General features: G+C 47.9%; 1 pseudogene; it reads right to left on the bottom strand.

Moving 5' to 3' along the window:
- Window positions 1-15,169: 15,169 nt before the first annotated feature.
- LOC126521001 (U2 spliceosomal RNA) lies at window positions 15,170-15,349 on the bottom strand (annotated as a pseudogene).
- Between the last annotated feature and the right edge of the window lie 3,542 nt (window positions 15,350-18,891).

Below are 18,891 nucleotides of genomic sequence, written 5' to 3'. Positions count from 1 at the left end.
ACTTTTCGTCATTCACGACTGCAAATAGTCGCCTTAGACCTTTGTTTCCACAAGGGACAAACTTGCACAAACTTAAAAACTGAAAACTTTCCAACGATTCTTCCCTTAACGTCATTATATATTATTCTTTCTTTTCTATTTTCTTTCTTGAATTATCCCGAAGATTGCAGTCAGGTAAGGAATTGTGTAATCAGAGAGAGAGAAAGAGTGTTTATTATGAGAGAAAAGTTGAAGGTCGGCCTGTGACCTACTACTCGGCGTTGGGGGAAGGAGAATGGGTGTAGAAGGAAAGAACAGAGACGACTAATTATGAGGATGAAGATGGTGGGGAAAATCTTGCACTCTTAAAGGTCTCTTGTCCAGTCCGCTCTCATAAAAAAGTTTGTTGACAGCCTTCAGACTGTCAGGCTGATGACGAGGATCAGGCGAAGGTCCCAATAGAACCTTTTTCAGTCAATGGTGCAAAGACAAATTTCGACAATATGTTTAGTTTGTCAGCGATTTTCGCTGTACATAAAATCGCGGGCAGATGCACAAGAGGTGTTCTGTCGTCTTTGGAATACCGCATTCCTCACAGTTCGGACTGTCCGCCCGGCCGATAAGATGCAGGTAGCGCCGGGTGAAGGCCACCCCTAAACGTAATATGTGTAGCAAGCTTGCACTGCACCTTTTCATGGTGGGTGGTATCCGTATTTTCATCTCTGGGTCGAGTTCGTGAAGGTGGTGATGACGATGATCTGGCGAGGAACAGTATACTGCGGTATTAAAGCGCAATATTCTCTATTCTGAGGCATTAGTGTCTGGTCGTGAAAAATGGCATGAGCGTTGGTGTGGTATTAATGTGGGCCATCTTTGTATCCACGTCGGCGGGCTCATTGTCATGTAAGCCGCACTGTCCTGGAATCCACTGAAACCTATGCAATGGCCAGCTCTTAAAGCTACATCATGTGATTCTATCATCTTTTGAGCAAGGACATAGTAAGGTCCTCGTCTAAGTGCAGAATTGATGACTTGAAGTGCCGGATTGTATTCGCAAAATATAGTTCAAATCCTATGCGGCTCTATCGACATATAACGAATTGCCTCCCGAATGGCGACAATCTCTGTGGCTGTTAATTTAGTTTGATGGTCAAGATGGAAGCGCTTACTGATCTTCATATTCGGTATTAATAATGCCGTGGTTGAAGTGGTTGTTGACACTGACCCATCAGAAAATATATGTATGGAAGCAGCATATTCTTCGGATATATGGTCTAATCAAGTGTCGATGCTCAAGTCCAAATTAAGCAGCTTAATACAAATGCTTAAATATATAGCAGACATGAAGTGGCACCCATCAGAGAGATCACTGTTGCAGCTGCATGAATCACTTTTCTTTGGCTACCTACAATGCAGTTTACCGATTATTACAAACATCCGACCCTCCTGCCTATGGTTGCGACGCCGTTTCTCTAACCTCAACCGGCGTTACTATTGGGTAGCGTGGCATCGGCGGGGTGCAGGCATCTAATAGACTATGGCGACTATGGCGACCAGGTAGGGACGAGACGAGGTGCGAGAAACAGGCGTCGCAACAACTGGTAGCAGCGGTGGGACACGCTACCCTGGAGACCCCAACTTTGGACGACATCTACGAGATCGTCTCCTCTTCGTCCTGGTGACAACGTTCGGAAGGAAGGTGTCAGGATTCATGACTGCATATGGTGAGTGCACGGCTTTTCTTCACTAAGATATCACTTGGGTTTGCGTATTTTTGGGGAAGTACAGAGCAGTGATTTTTCTTTAATCGTTGACGATAGTTTTGAGTACGTCGAGGTTGTTACAGAGTGAAGAGTTAGCAGCACTAAGGGCAGCTATAAACTTGAAGGTACTAAAGAAGCCGGAATTGTTTAGCTTGGCCAGAGAGTTGGGCCTCCAAATTACCGAATCAAAGAGAAAGCCGGAGATCACTGAGGCGATCGAAGCGACCGGGGCAGACAACGATGAATGAATGGAATGAAAAAAAGTACATTGTGGGGCCCCTTAAATAGGCCAACTAAAATCGTAGGCGGGATCTTGCACACAACGTCACGTGACATGCACTGAGTCCCCCTCGTTGCTTTTCGGCTGCTCCCACTTTCCTGGGCGATGTTTTCCCAAGCTTGCCTCCGCTGGCGACGACCTGCGGGCCCGGTCGGGGATGGGCGGCTGATCCATTATCCCAGGTGACGTTTTCACGAGCGTGCCTCTGCTGGCGGCAACCCGGGGGTCCTGTCTGGTTCGCGGAATGCGTTCTCCTCTAGAGTTGGACAGTTCGTGAAAAGTTCTCCCCTTGGTCCCACACACACAAAATGGCCTGTCATCACTGCGGGGTGCCTGCCAGACCGGTAACCACTCCAGACAACCACAGTAAATTAGGAATCCATCCTCCGTTTCGGCTAGGCATGGTCTTTGAGCATCCTTTTTGCCCGGGGTGTTACACGCCAACAGTAACCCTATGTACACTGGAATTGTACAGCTATTCTATTCCAATCCTCCTCATTTTCGGCCTTTGTTAATGGTCTGAGCTGTCCTTCATGGGCGTTATCACCAGTATCGGCAAGGCCGTGAGTGGAGGGTTATAAGTAAAGAATAAAATCGAGCGAAATTGAGGGACTGTTAGATTATACCGGCTCAGATTCTTCAGTGAAATGCAAATAGCACCAGCATATTACATTAGAAGTGGTGTGGAACTGCCGTTCGATTGCAGTACACAAACATCATCACCATCAGTCAATCTTTAAATCTACTGCAGGACGAAGGGTTCTCTCATTATTCTGCTGTTACCCCTGTCTTGTGCTAGATGATACCAATTTGTGCCGAATTTCCTCATTTCATCACACCGCCTAAGTTTATGCCGTCCTCGTCTGTGCTTCCCTTATCTTGGCGTAAAATATCTAACTCTATAATAGAACATCGGTTGTCTGCCCTACGCATTGTATAGCCTGCTCAGCTCCAATTTTTCCTCTTAATGTGAACTAGAATACCGGCTAGCCCGTTCCCTCTCCAATTCACACTGCTGTCTTCCTGACTCTTAAAGGGACACTAAAGCGAAACAATAAATCAGTTTAGACTAATGAAGCATTGTTTGAGAACCCTGCAGGCAGTCATTTAAAAAATATATAGTTTGATTATTAGATGAGAAAATGAAGGTCCAAGTATCAGTATTTGAATTTCGCGCCGAAACCCCAGCGCCGGTACGTCAGCGTGACGGCAGGGATTCCAAAGTATGTTTGCATTTGGGCCACGTTGGCTGAGTAAACGTTCCCGAAACTTGCCATGTTTAATATTTGGTTCCTTTAGAACACAATGTAGTGAATCTGTACAGTTATATATAATTAGTAGGCCCTAGAAGACGCCATCAAAATCCAAGACGTCACAGCCACCAGGTGCAGGAACTTAAGCAGGCGTCGCCACCCGTATTTCGTTCTTGCGCTTTTTCTGGCTTACCAAAGGTCTTATCGTTGTAAGAATGGTGTTTCTGGTGTTGTAGAACGGTAATTTACTGATGCAGAATAAATTATTTTTCACTTTAGTGCCTCTTAAACGTTAATTCTAACATTATATTGCAATAGAAATTTTATGGACACTCCAGGCGAATTTCCGCCGTCGTCAATGTCGCCTTCGCCGTGATGTTCCCCGAAAAGTCCAAGTGCGACAACGTCGCAACCTCGCGTCGTATGCTGTACGTCCGAGTTAAAGCTTGCGAGGGTGAGCCGAGTAGGATGGTGGCTTGATGCGGCGGTGTCCTCTCACGAACGCAAGGGGCGGGGATATGCACGTGCCCTAGAGGGAAGGGGCCGGTTGGTGCACATCTCTTCAACTCCAGCTGTGGTGGCTGAGCGCGGCCGTGCACGTGCTACCTTGGAGGCAACCTGCGCTGGGTTCGAAGGCTGGCCGACCTGAGTTAACTGATGGCTCCGCATACGTTGTGTTCTCGCGAGCCTAGTTCGCGTTGAAGCGAGAGGCAACGCGAAGTGGAATTCGCTCGCCGCTGCTGCCCTTCTTTCTTCACGACAGCGTTCTGACAGCGAATGCCCGCGGTCTTCGAGTGAGATGGGTTCATGTTTGTACGTGCGTGCCAATGTGCTTGTTAATTCAGTTAGTAAACGAATGTTCACAGCAGCTTATGCAGCTGATAAAACGACTACCCTTACTTCATACAGCTGTATGCTTCGCCTTTCGCGTGATACAGTGATTTTTTTTAACAGTGGGGCTGTTAAAAAAGTCGACCCTTCGCCGTCCGTTGTGTCGTATCACGCAGGGGGGGGGGGGGGGGGGGAAGGTTCGGGAGCTCCGAACCCATTACTACTCTATCTTTCTGCTTGCCATTCTCTTCCACTTCTTTCACTTTTTGCCCTTTAACCTTTTTCCACGTTCACGCGCGATGAAGGTGAAGGGCACACACACGATGATGGTAATATACAGATGATGAAGAAGTGCACAATAAGTGCCGGAGCTCGCACGAGAGCGGCAGCACCGACGTCGCGCGAATTCCGAGCTTCGAGAGGCAAGCCAAGCCCCACATTTAAAAGCAGGCAATCCAAGCCAAGCGCCAGCAGAGGCAGGCTAATCCACAATGGAGTAGCAGGCCGATCAGAGACGTCGACACAGAGAGATTCCTCCGACGTAGGGTGCCGATAGACGGTTCAAGAGACTGACTGGCCACACTCGACCACGAGTGTGGCCACAGCTGCAAGGTGTATGATATGTTATGGTTTGATCCCAACCTCACGCAACTGAAGAGTGTGCACAATCCGGAACCGAAACTCGAATCTAGCAAAACGACGACGAAACAAAAGACTTTCATGAAAATTTCGCTAAATATGAGTTCGAACTTCAGAAAACGGCCCCCAGCTTCACTGTTTTGACAGCATTCAGTGCGTGGAACTGTCTTTACCTTTTTCGTTCCAACGCTCCTTGAGTGAGCTTTAACTTCTTGCCAAGCTTCCTCTCAACCCCCAAGTTTCTGCCCCATATGTTAGCATCAGTATAATGCGCCGAATGCACACTTATGTTTAAGGATAGCGGTAAGCTCCAGGTATATGATTTGGTAATGTCTGCGGTATATGCGCTCCAACCTATTTTTATTCTTGTGTAAGTTTGCTTCCTATGATGAGGTTCCCAATGAGTGATTACATACATACATACATACATACATACATACATACATACATACATACATACATACACACACACATACATACATACATACATACATACATACATACATACATACATACATACATACATACATACATACATACATACATACATACATACATACATACATACATACATACATACATACATACATACATACATACATACATACAGGTCTGTATTATGTCCCCCAAAACAACGCTAGGGTTACATATATAGTGCACAGTAAAAATGTTACAATCAATGCCAACGAGTCAGCAAAACTGACAGAGATCCACACAAAGTGACTACGCCTAAAAAATCTGTATAGTCAAGCGCTAAGCGTTAGGCATTGGTCCTAGATAAACGTACTGTTGCACGGATTCTAGTAGAGGCCCACCGCCAGTCATGAATTTTGTTCTCTCGCCAGGCTATTGAACATTACCTTTCTCTTCTGCATATTAATCTTCAACCCTACTATTACACTTTCTCGGCTAAAGCCCTCAATCATTTGTTGCAATTCATCACTAGCATTTGATCGCCAGCATTCATCCCCTGCATGGAAACGCATGCTGCGTTTAAACTCACCTGAACGAATTTGTTTATCTTTCTTTCTTTTGTTTTGTCTTCTTCTTTTGAGAAAGTCTTCATGTTAGTTACAGCTGCTCAGGTTTCTTTTTGTTTGTTTAACTTGAGAGATATTCATTTACAGCGTCAGTGAATTAAATATTTCTCGTTTATTACGAAGGTTTCTCTCTGCACTTATAGTGTAAACAATAAGGACATGTTTGTTGCATGAGGTCCTACAATGAACCTGTCACAACAACTAGCAGGGGAAAAAAACAGCACTTTATTTGATCATATTGCGAACCATTCCTTCGGGATTTCTGCTGGTTCCTTCTTTTTTACTACTCACTCTTTGGGCTACTCAACTATTTGGGCTACTCACCTATTTGGCCAACAACTCCCGCAGTAATGACTCTGGGGATGTAATTTGTTAAAGTGCAGGTTAGTCCGATTGGGACGATTTGCAATAAAGAAACGGTCGTTGCTCTCGAGGTGTTGCTCTCTGTGCAAAGTACTGAGGCGTTATCGTGACCAGCGTGTGCATGAGATATACGAGGACCCGCCGTGGTTGCTCAGTGGCTAGGGTGTTGTGCTGCTGAGCACGAGGTCGTTGGGTCGAATCCCGGCCGCGGCGGTCCCATTTCGATGGGGACGAAATGCGAAAACACCCATGTACCTAGATTTAGGTGCACGTTAAAGGACCCCAAGTGGTCGAAATTTCCGGAGTCCTCCACTACGGCGTGACTCATAATGAGAAAGGGGTTTTGGCACGTTAAACCCCATAATTTAATGAGATATACGAGGCTTACTGCATCGGCGGAATAGGGGACACGTGTGCGAGTGTGCCGTCGATATCTCTTCTTACCAAAGAAATCGCGCTTGTTGCACATTGGTGACAGCGCTGATTGAGTGAACTTTATTTTCAATATCGTACGTCTTTCTTTCTTGCCCTATGTAACTTACCCTTCACACAGCTGTGTATGGTTGATGTGTGTCTGCGTTATATAACAACGGTTGGTCAGCGCTTCGTCTGTATCCTTCTTATGCACGATGTCCTGCAACGTTACTCGTTTTTTATGCAATGTGTAGTATGTTAGTATAAATAAGTAGGTACGTTGCACACATCCTCTAACCGCTTTATTTGACGTGTTTTGAATTAAGATGTTTGTGGCTATTACCACCAGACTTGTCACATCTTGTCATGAATTTCGGTGCAATGAAGCCTGTAGTGCCTTCGTGGCAAACAAGACCACTGAGAGCGCACTGGATGCCGCTGTGCTTTCGTATGTGCTCCCGTATAGACGGAGCCTACTGTTGTAAATCGCACCGCTGGCACGAGTTGTTGGAATCTCAGTGCTGACGCCCGTTATTGCAAATGGGTCGCAAGCCCCAAGGGTAGCGTTGGCCTGGCGGCCTGGGGCACAACTGGAAGCATCCGAAGGTCCCGGCAAAGCATGAGTCGACTGGTAACAGAACAACTTGTTTATTCTAACATCGCAAAAGAGCGGCCGGTCAGGTCGACCGAAGTGGAGAGACGGGAGTGCACGTTACTCAACAGAAGAAATCGGAGCCTCTCTCCTGGCGTCCGGGGGCAGCTGCTCTTATACTCTCGGCGTCGCGGGCAAGAAGGAAGGTCACGGGATGAGACCATGTGACGGCGGAGCACGGACGAGCTGAGAGACATGTTGAGACGAGTGTAGTGACGCATCCGCCGGCCGGGCGCCGGACAGACCTCCTCGCTTCACACTTGGGGAGCTCCTCTCCCCGGCTGCCGCGCTTTGACAAGCGTGGGCACACACACACGCACGCACACACGAAGACACGTGGCACTGAAACACGCCTGGACGCGCTTGGCGGGGAGGCTTTGCGGCAGCTCCGAACGGGCCAAAATGTCCGCCGCTTTGAAGGAAGCCCCGGCGTCCGTTGCATCCGCGCCGGCTATACCGCGCGTCGTAGGCGAAACGTAACAGACCGCCCCGCCGGGGGAAGGAGATCCCGATGGTCAGGGGACTGCATCCGCTGTCCGGAGGGATGTCGCTCGATGATGATCATAACCGAAGTCGGGCGTCCTTCGGCGTTTCTTGAGCGCAGCGCACAGAGAAGGCCTCGTTCTCACGTTCAGGTTCACCCAGGACACTGCAAAGTGACTTCGGGAGAGTTGACATTTTTGTTCTCGTTCCCGGCAAGCGTTAGAACTACGCCGAAACTCAACCGCTCAGTCAGCAAGCACGGCACAACCCTCACTAAGCCCTGCCAGGCTCTTTCCCCTTTTATACCACTGCCTAGTTCCTTACAGTAGTCTAGCAGCACTCAGAACGCGTCCACAAATCGGAAAATTGCACTAGAAAGCACATCATCACTTTGAAACACTACACAAAAGCAATATGTTAAAAATCCTGCCTCAGGAAGAAAAACATCAGTAACAAACAATTTTGAGGCTGATTGCCACGTTAGGGGCTTCGACTTAAGCCATCGGCGTTGCCGTTGAGACTCCCCTTTTTGTAACGCACCTCAAAGGAATATTGTTGCAAAGCGAGGCTCCAGCGCAGGAGGCGGTCATTTGTGGAAGAGATGGTCTACAGCCATTGGAGAGGGCAGTGATCCGTCTCGAAGCATGCGAAGCGGAGAACGCAGCGAGCGACCGTACACCAGCTCAGCTGGCGAAAACCCCGTAGCCGCATGCGGCGCGGTCCGTAATGCAAACATCACCCCAGGCAGACACAGCTCCCAGTCAGTTTGATGTTCAAAACACAATGCTCTCAACACGCGCTTCATGACGGAGTGGAGCTTCTCAACGGAATTCGACTGGGGGTGGTGCACTGAGCTGTGTAACAGCTTTACCCCGCACCTTTCGAGAAAGGCTGTCGTCAAAGCGCTAGTAAACACTGTGCCCTGATCTGACTGGATTTCCGCAGGAAAACCAACTCGCGCAAATATGGACAGTAGTGCATTGACTATCTCAACTGAGCTGAGTTCTTTAAGCGGCACTGCTTCAGGGAACTTTGTCGCTGGGCAGATCACAGTCAAAATGTGTCGGTACCCTGTGGCTGTTACCGGCAGAGGTCCCACTGTATCAATAACGAGCCGTCTAAAAGGCTCCGTAATGATAGGTACCAACTTCAACGGCGCCCTCGATTTGTCCCCTGGCTTGCCCACCCGCTGACAGGTGTCGCATGTCTTCACAAAGTGGTCTGCGTCCCGAAAACACCCTGGCCAATAGTACTCTTGCAAGAGACGGTCCTTAGTTTTCTTAACTCCTAGGTGTCCGGACCACGAACCCCCATGCGACAAGCGCAACAGATCCTGACGATAGCATTGAGGCACGATCAGCTGATCGAACTCCACTCCCCTGCGGTCTAGATACTTCCGGTACAGGACCCCACCTCTTTCCACAAAGCGAGCATTTTTCTTGGCGATACCTTCCTTGATAATGCAGCGTATGTTTTCTAGGCTGCCATCCTTCTTTTGCTCGGCTATCAAAGCCGACCGGCTGACTTTTAGCAACCTGTTAAGTCCGTCTGACGTAGGCGCGATGAGCAAATCTGGAGACAGCTCTTCTAACTTTCCCGTGTCGGGATTTTCCTCTCCAGTATCTGGTGCCTTTAACGCTACAGGCTCAATTTTATTCAGTTTGGACGTGCTCTGAACATCAGCTTGCTGCGCCTCTGACCCTTTCTCATCGTTCGACAACGTCGGCCCCGCAACTACCGCCTTTGCAGCGAGTTCCCGAACCTTCGATCTGGTTAAGGCCTGAACGCTAGCCTCACCAAACAAAAGCCCCTTCTCGCGCAGGAGGTGATCGGACCTGTTCGAAAATAGGTACGGGTACTGGGGGGGCAGCATAGATGACACTGCGGCCTCCGTCTCAAGTGCTCCGAAAGGTCCTTCAATAAGCACTTTTGCTACCGGCAGACACACGCTATGAGCTTCCACGGCTTGCTTGATCCATGCACACTCGCCCGTGAACATATCGGGTTCTACGTATGAGGGGTGAACTACATCCATTGTAGCTGCGGAATCGCGAAGCACTCGGCACTCTTTCCCGTTCACGAGGAGGTCTCGCATGTAAGGCTCGAGAAGCTTCATGTTCTCGTCAGTGCTGCATAATGACAAAAACACGACTTTTGTTTTTGTTTCTGGACACTGCGCCGAAAAGTGACCCGGCTTCTGGCACGTATAACAAACGCGCGCTTGCCTCGTCTCGAACCTCTTTCTGCGTTCGGCTTCGGTTGCCGCCGTCTCCTTACGTTCGGTCGGACTGCTTTCACTCGCATCCGCACTACGTGTGTCCCCCTTTGCTCTCATGGGCGTGAACTTCGGCCTCTCAAACTTGGAGCCAAATTCACCCTTTTGACCGTCCTTAGCTCCGCGAGCCCGACGCGTCACAAACTCCTCGGCTAGCTCAGCGGCTCTAGCCACCGTACTAACGTCTCGCCTATCCAAGACCCAGTACCGCACGTTCTCAGGTAACCGACTATAAAACTGTTCTAGCCCGAAACACTGCAGAACTTTCTCGTGGTCACCAAACGCTTTCTCTTCTTTGAGCCACTCCTGCATGTTTGACATAAGCCTGTACGCAAACTCTCTATATGACTCACTTTTGCCTTTCTCATTTTCCCGAAACTTCCGACGGAACGCCTCCGCTGACAGCCTGTACTTTTTTAGCAGACTCGATTTCACTTTGTCGAAATCCTCTGCCTCCTCTCTCTCCAAGCGAGCGACTACGTCGGCCGCCTCGCCGGGTAACAAAGTGAGCAAGCGCTGTGGCCACGTTTCCCGAGAGAACCCCTGCTTCTCGCACGTTCGCTCAAAGTTAACCAGGAACAAACCAATGTCCTCTCCAAGCTTAAACGGCCGCATCAGGTCAGTCATTTTGAACGATACTCGTTCTCCTGCACCGTGTGCCTGACTTCCATTACGAGCGCGTTCCATCTCTACCTCGAGACGCTTCATTTCCAAAGCGTGTTGACGGTCGCGCTCTTCTTTTTCTTTTTGTTCTTTTCGTTCGCGCTCCTGTTTCTGTTCTTGAAGTTCGCGCTCCTGTTTCTCTTTTTGCTCTTGAAGTTCGCGCTCCTGTCTTTTTGCCGTCTCCCTCTCCTCAATGGTCTCAAGGCATTCCGACAGCTCGTCATCCTCAGCTTCTAACTCAAGAATAGCCCTTAGCAGTTCTGGTTTTCTGAGTTTGTCTGAGACATCCAGACCCAACTCTCTTGCAAGCTCCAGCAATTTCGGTTTGCGCAACGACTTCAAATCCATGGCTGCTCTGAATGCTGCTTTCTCTACTGCCTACTATTGTCTTGCCGCAAACTAACCCGGCAGCAACGACAACCACAATTACCAGCTCTGTTTCTAACACTAACAAAAGCCTGGCAAAACTCAGAAGAAGAAAGTCCCGCACTCACCAAACCTCGCAGCCAAGAATTCAGCGCAGTCGTTCCGCTGCAGGCAACCAGTCATCACACAGGGCTCGTTGCACTGCTCCCGGATGGTCGTTGTGCTGCTCAGCATACAGTCAACCGCATCTCTTCGCTGCTGGCCTCCGTTGTCGCGATCTCACCGCTACCAGCCAGTTGTTGTAAATCGCACCGCTGGCACGAGTTGTTGGAATCTCAGTGCTGACGCCCGTTATTGCAAATGGGTCGCAAGCCCCAAGGGTAGCGTTGGCCTGGCGGCCTGGGGCACAACTGGAAGCATCCGAAGGTCCCGGCAAAGCATGAGTCGGCTGGTAACAGAACAACTTGTTTATTCTAACATCGCAAAAGAGCGGCCGGTCAGGTCGACCGAAGTGGAGAGACGGGAGTGCACGTTACTCAACAGAAGAAATCGGAGCCTCTCTCCTGGCGTCCGGGGGCAGCTGCTCTTATACTCTCGGCGTCGCGGGCAAGAAGGGAGGTCACGGGATGAGACCACGTGACGGCGGAGCACGGACGAGCTGAGAGACATGTTGAGACGAGTGTAGTGACGCATCCGCCGGCCGGGCGCCGGACAGACCTCCTCGCTTCACACTTGGGGAGCTCCTCTCCCCGGCTGCCGCGCTTTGACAAGCGTGGGCACACACACACGCACGCACACACGAAGACACGTGGCACTGAAACACGCCTGGACGCGCTTGGCGGGGAGGCTTTGCGGCAGCTCCGAACGGGCCAAAATGTGCGCCGCTTTGAAGGAAGCCCCGGCGTCCGTTGCATCCGCGCCGGCTATACCGCGCGTCGTAGGCGAAACGTAACACTACGTAGAAACACTGTACGCCTCCACAGAGAAGCGGCTGCTTTTACATGTTCAGCGAAACTACGTGGCCACAAGCTGCTGCGTCTGTCTACGTGGTGCAGTGGCAGCATACCTTGTTGATTGTTCTCCAACTTGCATATCCCGTCGTACGATCGTTGTGGCAGCTCTCAGTGAATCGCTCTATATACCGGTACTGTGATGCGACGCAGTGCGTAGTTCTGAATGAAAAAAAAATTAAAGAATGAGTGATGACCCCCTTACCTGCCCTACTGACATGCGATCTCGCTTTCGGGCTTTCGAACAGCGCTGAGTCACAGGATTCGTGAAGGTGGGTAAACGTATAGAGTGCCTGTGAAAGCTAGTAGATACATACATTTGCGGAGCGGCTTGCGCCCAACGATCATGGTCATTGTGCGCGTGAGTTTTCTCTAGGTGCTGTAATGGCTGATATAGAGAGAAAGGGACAGCGTCGGAAAACTAACACAGTTAGTATGAATTGATCCCGACTGTTACTGTACGCTGGGGAAGAGGAGAAGACAGAAAAAACAAGAACGAGTAGATGGAGATATAGAGAGACTCTTACTGGAGACTATAGAGAGCTTTGCCTGGCTGCACGCCTACCATCCCACTCCCAGTGAGAATGACAAGAGAAGACGCAGCTAAAGACTTGTACGCACGCATTAGAGATTTCGTCACCCATTCACAAGCGGCTACCTAGGCCTGTCGACTTCAAGAACGCAATATCAACTTGGTGGCCGTCTGTGCCGCATACACGCACGGTCCAAAGGCCCTCTTCGTGTGCAGTATCTTCGAGCTGATCGTCACCGGGTTCTAAGATGGTATGGTCCGTTATACTTTATTCGTGAAGTTGAGTTCAAGTGAAGACTGAAGTTATTGTTCATAGGTTGTTGTTGCAAGGAGATGTGCAGTATGTGCTGGTCTTCTCAGGGTTCTTAGATGGTATGGCCACTTATAATTTATTCGTGAAGTTGGGGTAAAGTGAAGACTGAAGTTATGGTACATAGGTTGTTTTTGCAACGAGAATTCGTCCTTTAAGCTACCAGAACAAATACCTACAACAGCAGCTTCCCAACAAACCGTCGACGAGCCGTAAATGTTTACGCCTTCTAGCTGGATAGCGCGTTTATCATGCTAAATGAACGTACGTGTGCTGATAAGAAGGGGGTGAAATGACGTGTCGTTCGGTTTTACCACACCACGGGTAAATTTGGGACGCAAGTACGATGCCCGCTCCCTGCATTGCGGTGAGGATCATGCATCATAATGACCAGTTCGCAGACCTTCTTCTTCTCCATCCTCGTACTACGTGTTATGTCTAGCCATGGAGTAACCACCTTGTGTCTAGCGCTGCATGGAACTACATCACTCTCCGCTATGCAAAACCAGTCGCACGACTGGCCTCTTTCGGAACAGATAACTATACATCAAAACACAAGGTCATGTAAGCATTTGTGTGCTTCCTGCGATCTACCGGCCTGTGTCGACGCATGTAATATGAATACCGTACTATGTTTTGTAGTTTATTGCCCCACATTTCTCCCGTCCGTTTTTCCAACACCTGTGAAGCGTAGCAAGCCGAAAACTCTTCTCTCTAAACACCTTGCCCCATCAGCTACCCTTCTTCTGGGTTTACTCGGTTTTAAAGTCTTCCATATACTAGTACTGCGCTACATTCTTTTGTACTGACCTCATTTGTTTTTGTTATGAGGATCAGCATTATTTGCCTTCTTCTCGACTTAGCTTCGTGGACTTGATCTCAGACTGTAAGCGCCTCTATTAGTTCCTCCGAAGTTTTTTTTTTTTCCTTCGCTGCAGTCATGTGTAGTCACAGATCTCAATATCGCTTCGCCAAGCCTGTGGCCGCTGAGGCAATATTTCCGATGTGTCACCGCTCAACTTGGAGGAACTGGACAACTCATTTCAGAAATAATTAAGCCACTTCGCGAAGCTCTAGTCCGTTGTAGTTACGTGGCGAATGCTTTCGAACTTCGACTTCGATGTCCCCAACACTGGGTATTCCACAGACAAGCGATCTACAGGCAGATACAGGCAGGATCCTTTCCGCACCCTTACCTTCAAAACAAGATGTACCCGGAAAGGTACGAGAAGGAATGTAATTTCTGCAAGACTCAGTTAGGCACGCTCCAACACGTCATTGGAGTAGGCGATTTCGTGAAGGCAATCCCCCCACCTCTTACCTGCGCCACTACCCTATCCCATCCCTCATCCACCCTTACCGAGCGATGGGAGGCCTTGCTAACCAGTCCCGCCCTGGAAGATCAGCTCGTCCTGATCTCCAGGGGCCAGGCGGCTAGGGAAGATATGGGTCCGGTGAAGAGGGAACCACTTCCATCGACGGCGTCTAAGAAGATGTCGAACTCGGCTCAATTCAGTTGTCTCGCTCTCTCTCTCTTCGTCGATGATAAAATACTGCTAAGTATCCCTATTGCAACAAAATTAATTTACTTCAAGTTTTATCCTTCAAAGTTATTTCGATTGCATGCAGTGCAGCTAGCCGCACGAGCCTTGCTCTCCTTGCTTTTCAACTTGCCTGTTTTCCTTTTCTTTAGCGCAGAGTACACCGACATCCATCTATTTCTTCAACTGTATCACTGGATTATGTTTCTCGCTTGTCTCTAGGTTGTTTTCTTCTTCCGCCACTGAAAAAAATACCTGCATATACTCAATTCAGTTTGATTCAATTCAACTTTATTTTTCTTGAATGCAAGGGGGGAGCAGCCGCATACGAGCTACTGCACGGAGAAGCTTGACAGAGTTGTCGTCTGAGTTAACTGAGATGTCCACTTTCACTCGAAGGTGTTCGCGAACGTAACTTGCATGTTCATGCGCAGAACACGCTTGAAATTATGGAGCATCAAGCACTGCGAGTCAGGCTTCAGAAGGGCGCTGTCTCAGCTGATCCTCAAACTCCCTAGTGACGTTGATTCACTTCATGAAACATAAAAATGAGCATAAAATCACTGCCAGATGTAGAGGGGAGAGGTGTGGCTTATTTCCTAACCTCTTCCAGCTGGTTTGACGTAAATCGGCATCGCTAGTGCGCTAATAAAATTGAGTGTGCAGTGAGCACCTCTACCCCTCTTTTATTTCTGTCTCTCTCTCTTCTTTATTTATTCTTCTACAGCGAAGCTGTACATGGCTAGTTTCTAGCTGATCTATGTCCGTAGACCAAAAGCCGTGGGTCGATCCTGAAGATAGAGCAATACCGGGCCGACTCGCCGCGGAGGTGAAGCAGGCTTCAAGCACTCCGCCAACTTGCAAAAGTAAGTTTAATCTTGGGTCCAAATACAACCCGTGTCAGATACTAAGCTGATAACAACAGATACTACAGTTTGACCCGCGTCGGCCGTGTCTACGTTTGCACCACCCTCTCGTTGTCGGCGTTCCAGGCGCTTGGGCATCGCCTGTCCTTTCTACTCTCCCTTGGTGGCGGTCCCGTCGAAACGTCACGCGTGTCTAATTTCCTGCGGCTCCTCGGGGCGGCGGTTCCGTCGTCCGCGCGAATGAATATAAACATCGCGGTAAACGAGTCCCTACCTATGTTCAAAATTCTGCATCACCTTTGTTTCCTATGTTAAAGAGCTTCGCTGGTCATCCACCTTCACAGAAGGGAATGGCTCATGATTTTTTTTTCCTTCTTTCTTTTTTTCGGTACCATGGACCTGGTTGTGGCATATATATTTGCAAGGGTTTAAGGCTGGGTGAATTGGTCAGATTACCGGGAATCTGCAAGGGCAGAGAATGATGGAAAAGGGAGATCTGTACACTCTGATGGTTATCTTTAAATTGTCCGCAATTTCCGCCTTTTTTTCCCCTACGTTCTGTTACTTGATTTTCCGTCCTCATGCTCACATTCGCGCCTTTTCCATCAACCAAATTCTGAAACATTGTTCTTCAAGGGCCAGTAATGCCGCTAGCGATCGGTGGAAAGCATTTTGCCATCATCACACTGCACTTTCTTGACTGCTAGCCCCACGTTGGGTCCTTCGGCATAGAGGCTTGGTGCCTGCAACTCGTCTCTCTTCTAGGCCTGCTGACCATCTGAGATATATACGGCGTCCGGCGACGCAGTTGCGGGCAATTCCTCGCAAGGCCGTGGGGGCCGCCAGCCAGAAAGCGAGCTGCAGCATCCTGCCTCTTCGCAATGGCTGCTGCCATCTCTCAGCGCGAGTTTTGATCGAACACACTTCGCGCTTCCCTCCGTAGACGCTAGATGTCGGGAGGCGAACAGACGCGCAGCCAGCATTTAAAGCGACGAGAGAGAGAAGAAAAGCCCCGTGACACCCGAAGAGAGTCATTTGCATCGCGCAGTGATTGTCACGAGGGCTACCACTCTTTCCTTCGTTTCTTCCGCTCTCGCAGATGGAGATTAGAAAACGTGCGTACGTGGATAACCTTCTGAATACGTTTATAATGTTTCTCTTCTCGGAAAAAGTAGATTGGCCCTTATCACTCCCGCAGTTCTTGCTTTTCTAGCTTAATTTTTTTTTGATACCCACAGAAAAACCAAGTCATATCTCATCCTTTTATCCGTTTACCTGATTGAAGGGATTAGCTGGCCATTACCGAGGGAGGAACGGATGTTTCTAAAGTGGCGTTGACATGCTTTCATTTTCGGTTTAACTGCATCTTCTTCTGGAAACCATATGGGAAACTTACGTTCACACTTTCACTCGCAGCAGTCACAGTTTAGAACAATACTCGTATATCTCTGAAGATGCCTAAATAGAACCTGCATATTTTCATTTTATTTACAGCATACTGCAGACCCTAGATGAGTCCTAGCAGGAGGGGCAAAACAAAAAGAGAATGACAATAACAACTGCAAGAAAGCACAGCAAAGGTCATTGCAGAAAAGATTATATAAACAATGACACATAGCAGGAACACAAAACAATAACTCTGCAACTGTCAATAAGTAACTTTGTCAAAGGCAAATATATTTGTATATATAACCTGTGACAATGACTCTGGTCACATCAAGTGCGTCATAACCATTACTAGGACAAGCACCGGTATATAATCAGTGGAAAGAATGGATGGATGCATGGATGGATCGAAATACCCTATTGAGGTCCATTATGTCCCACTAGTTTCCTAGCCCAAAGCGGGAAGCCGTAGGGATTCTTCCGCTGAAGTGCAAATCTTCGTGAAACGTGGCATCCTACCGACTGTCTTTCCCTTGATTTTTTGCTTCAGTGATTTTTGTTCTTGTTTTTATACTGCTTATATGTTTCAGATGTTCGTAATTAACTGTACATCACCCGTTCTTTTTATGGAACGCAAGTACTATAGTACCTAGTTACGTAATTTATATGATTTCCCTCCTTTGTGTTGCCACAGGGTCACTGCTGTGTCATTTTGTATTGTAGAGTGATAACACTTTGTCAAACAATTTTCTTTGAATTGATGCCAAGCCATTTAGAAACCGGTTATTTGGTGTGCAAGTAAACCTCAACTCCAACGACGTGTTGACATTGTCACGCGCCGTTGCAGGTTGCGTGAAATTTGGTGTTCAGTGGACGCTAAAGTAATAAAAAGTTATTTGTTCTCCAGACGTATTCGAAAGAAGTCTCTGTCTGTTTTGCTACTTTTACCGGGTGGGTTTCGTTGGCAGCGCGGACGTTGCAATGTCAAATAAAGCAACCTCTGTGCAACCCTCAGCTCATTCCGAGCTTCTTTGGTATGACCGACCTGCGTGGCCCTCTGATGAAGTGTAGTTACTTGGTTTAATTGTGATCTTGTTCTGTAAAACATGTTTTCGACCACAGCCACAACTGTTTCAAATTCGAGGCTGTGAACTTAAGTACTTCGCACTCTCCAGAAATCTGTCACCATTCCCACATTTAATGAATTCTGTCATCATCCACGGATCTGTAAATGAATCCTGCTTGAAGACAGCCGGGTGTAGTGTTTAAGGTTCTACGTTTTTTTTGTGTGTGTGTGTGGTTTGGACACAGAGTCCTTTGTAAATGAATGAATTTTTCTCTTTCTCTCCCGAAACGACTCTATAACAATCCTTCTCTGCTTGATGTGTACATTTAAGCATTAGATGTACACATTTAACAATTAAGAAACCTCAGGTTGTCAAAATTATTCGTAGGTGCTCCTATACGGCATGCCTCATAATTAGATTGTGGTTCTGGCACGTAAAATACTAGAATTTAATTGTTTGTGCCAGCGTACCTGACCGCGGGAGTGTCCGCCGAAGCGTCATCACGCCATACGAAGACAGATTAAAGACAGATTAAAGAATGAAAAATGATTGCTAGTGACAGTTAGTGAATGATAACGTTATAATGGAGATTGGTAGAGGTCAATAACGAGTAGTAATGACTAAGATGACTACTAATGACTTGTAATGACTACTAATGACTACGAAATGACGAATATGTCTAACGACGGCTCGTAATGACCACTATTCATTATACACGACTAAAAATGCTTACCAGCGAGCAGTAATGACTAGTAATGACTGAAATGACTTCTAATGACTAGTAATAACTATGAAATGGCCAATATGTCTAACGACAACTTGTAACGACCACAATTGATTACAAATGACTAAAAATGTTTAGTAGTGAGTAGCAATGACTACTAATGACTGAAATGACTTCAACCTTCAATTGAATGATGGCTAGTAATGACTGCTAATGACCAATATGTATAACGACGAATTGTAACGATTGCATTTGATTAGAATGACTAAACGTACTTACTAATGAGGCGAATGTAAGAGGACGAAGAGTAGGCTTTCGCCGTTCACCTCTTAAGGGAGATTTTAAGAGACCCTGTAATTTTTGTTTCATTTATGCATTAGTCAAGCAATTCTCGGATGCGCTCTAGCTTATCCAGCTTGTGCATATCCAATGCTCTAAACCTTATACGACGTCC

This window comes from Dermacentor andersoni, chromosome 3, assembly GCF_023375885.2.
Source record: "Dermacentor andersoni chromosome 3, qqDerAnde1_hic_scaffold, whole genome shotgun sequence".
Classification (NCBI taxonomy): domain Eukaryota; kingdom Metazoa; phylum Arthropoda; class Arachnida; order Ixodida; family Ixodidae; genus Dermacentor; species Dermacentor andersoni.
Note: the sequence above shows the minus strand (reverse complement) of the source record. Positions and strands in the feature narration are given on the sequence as shown.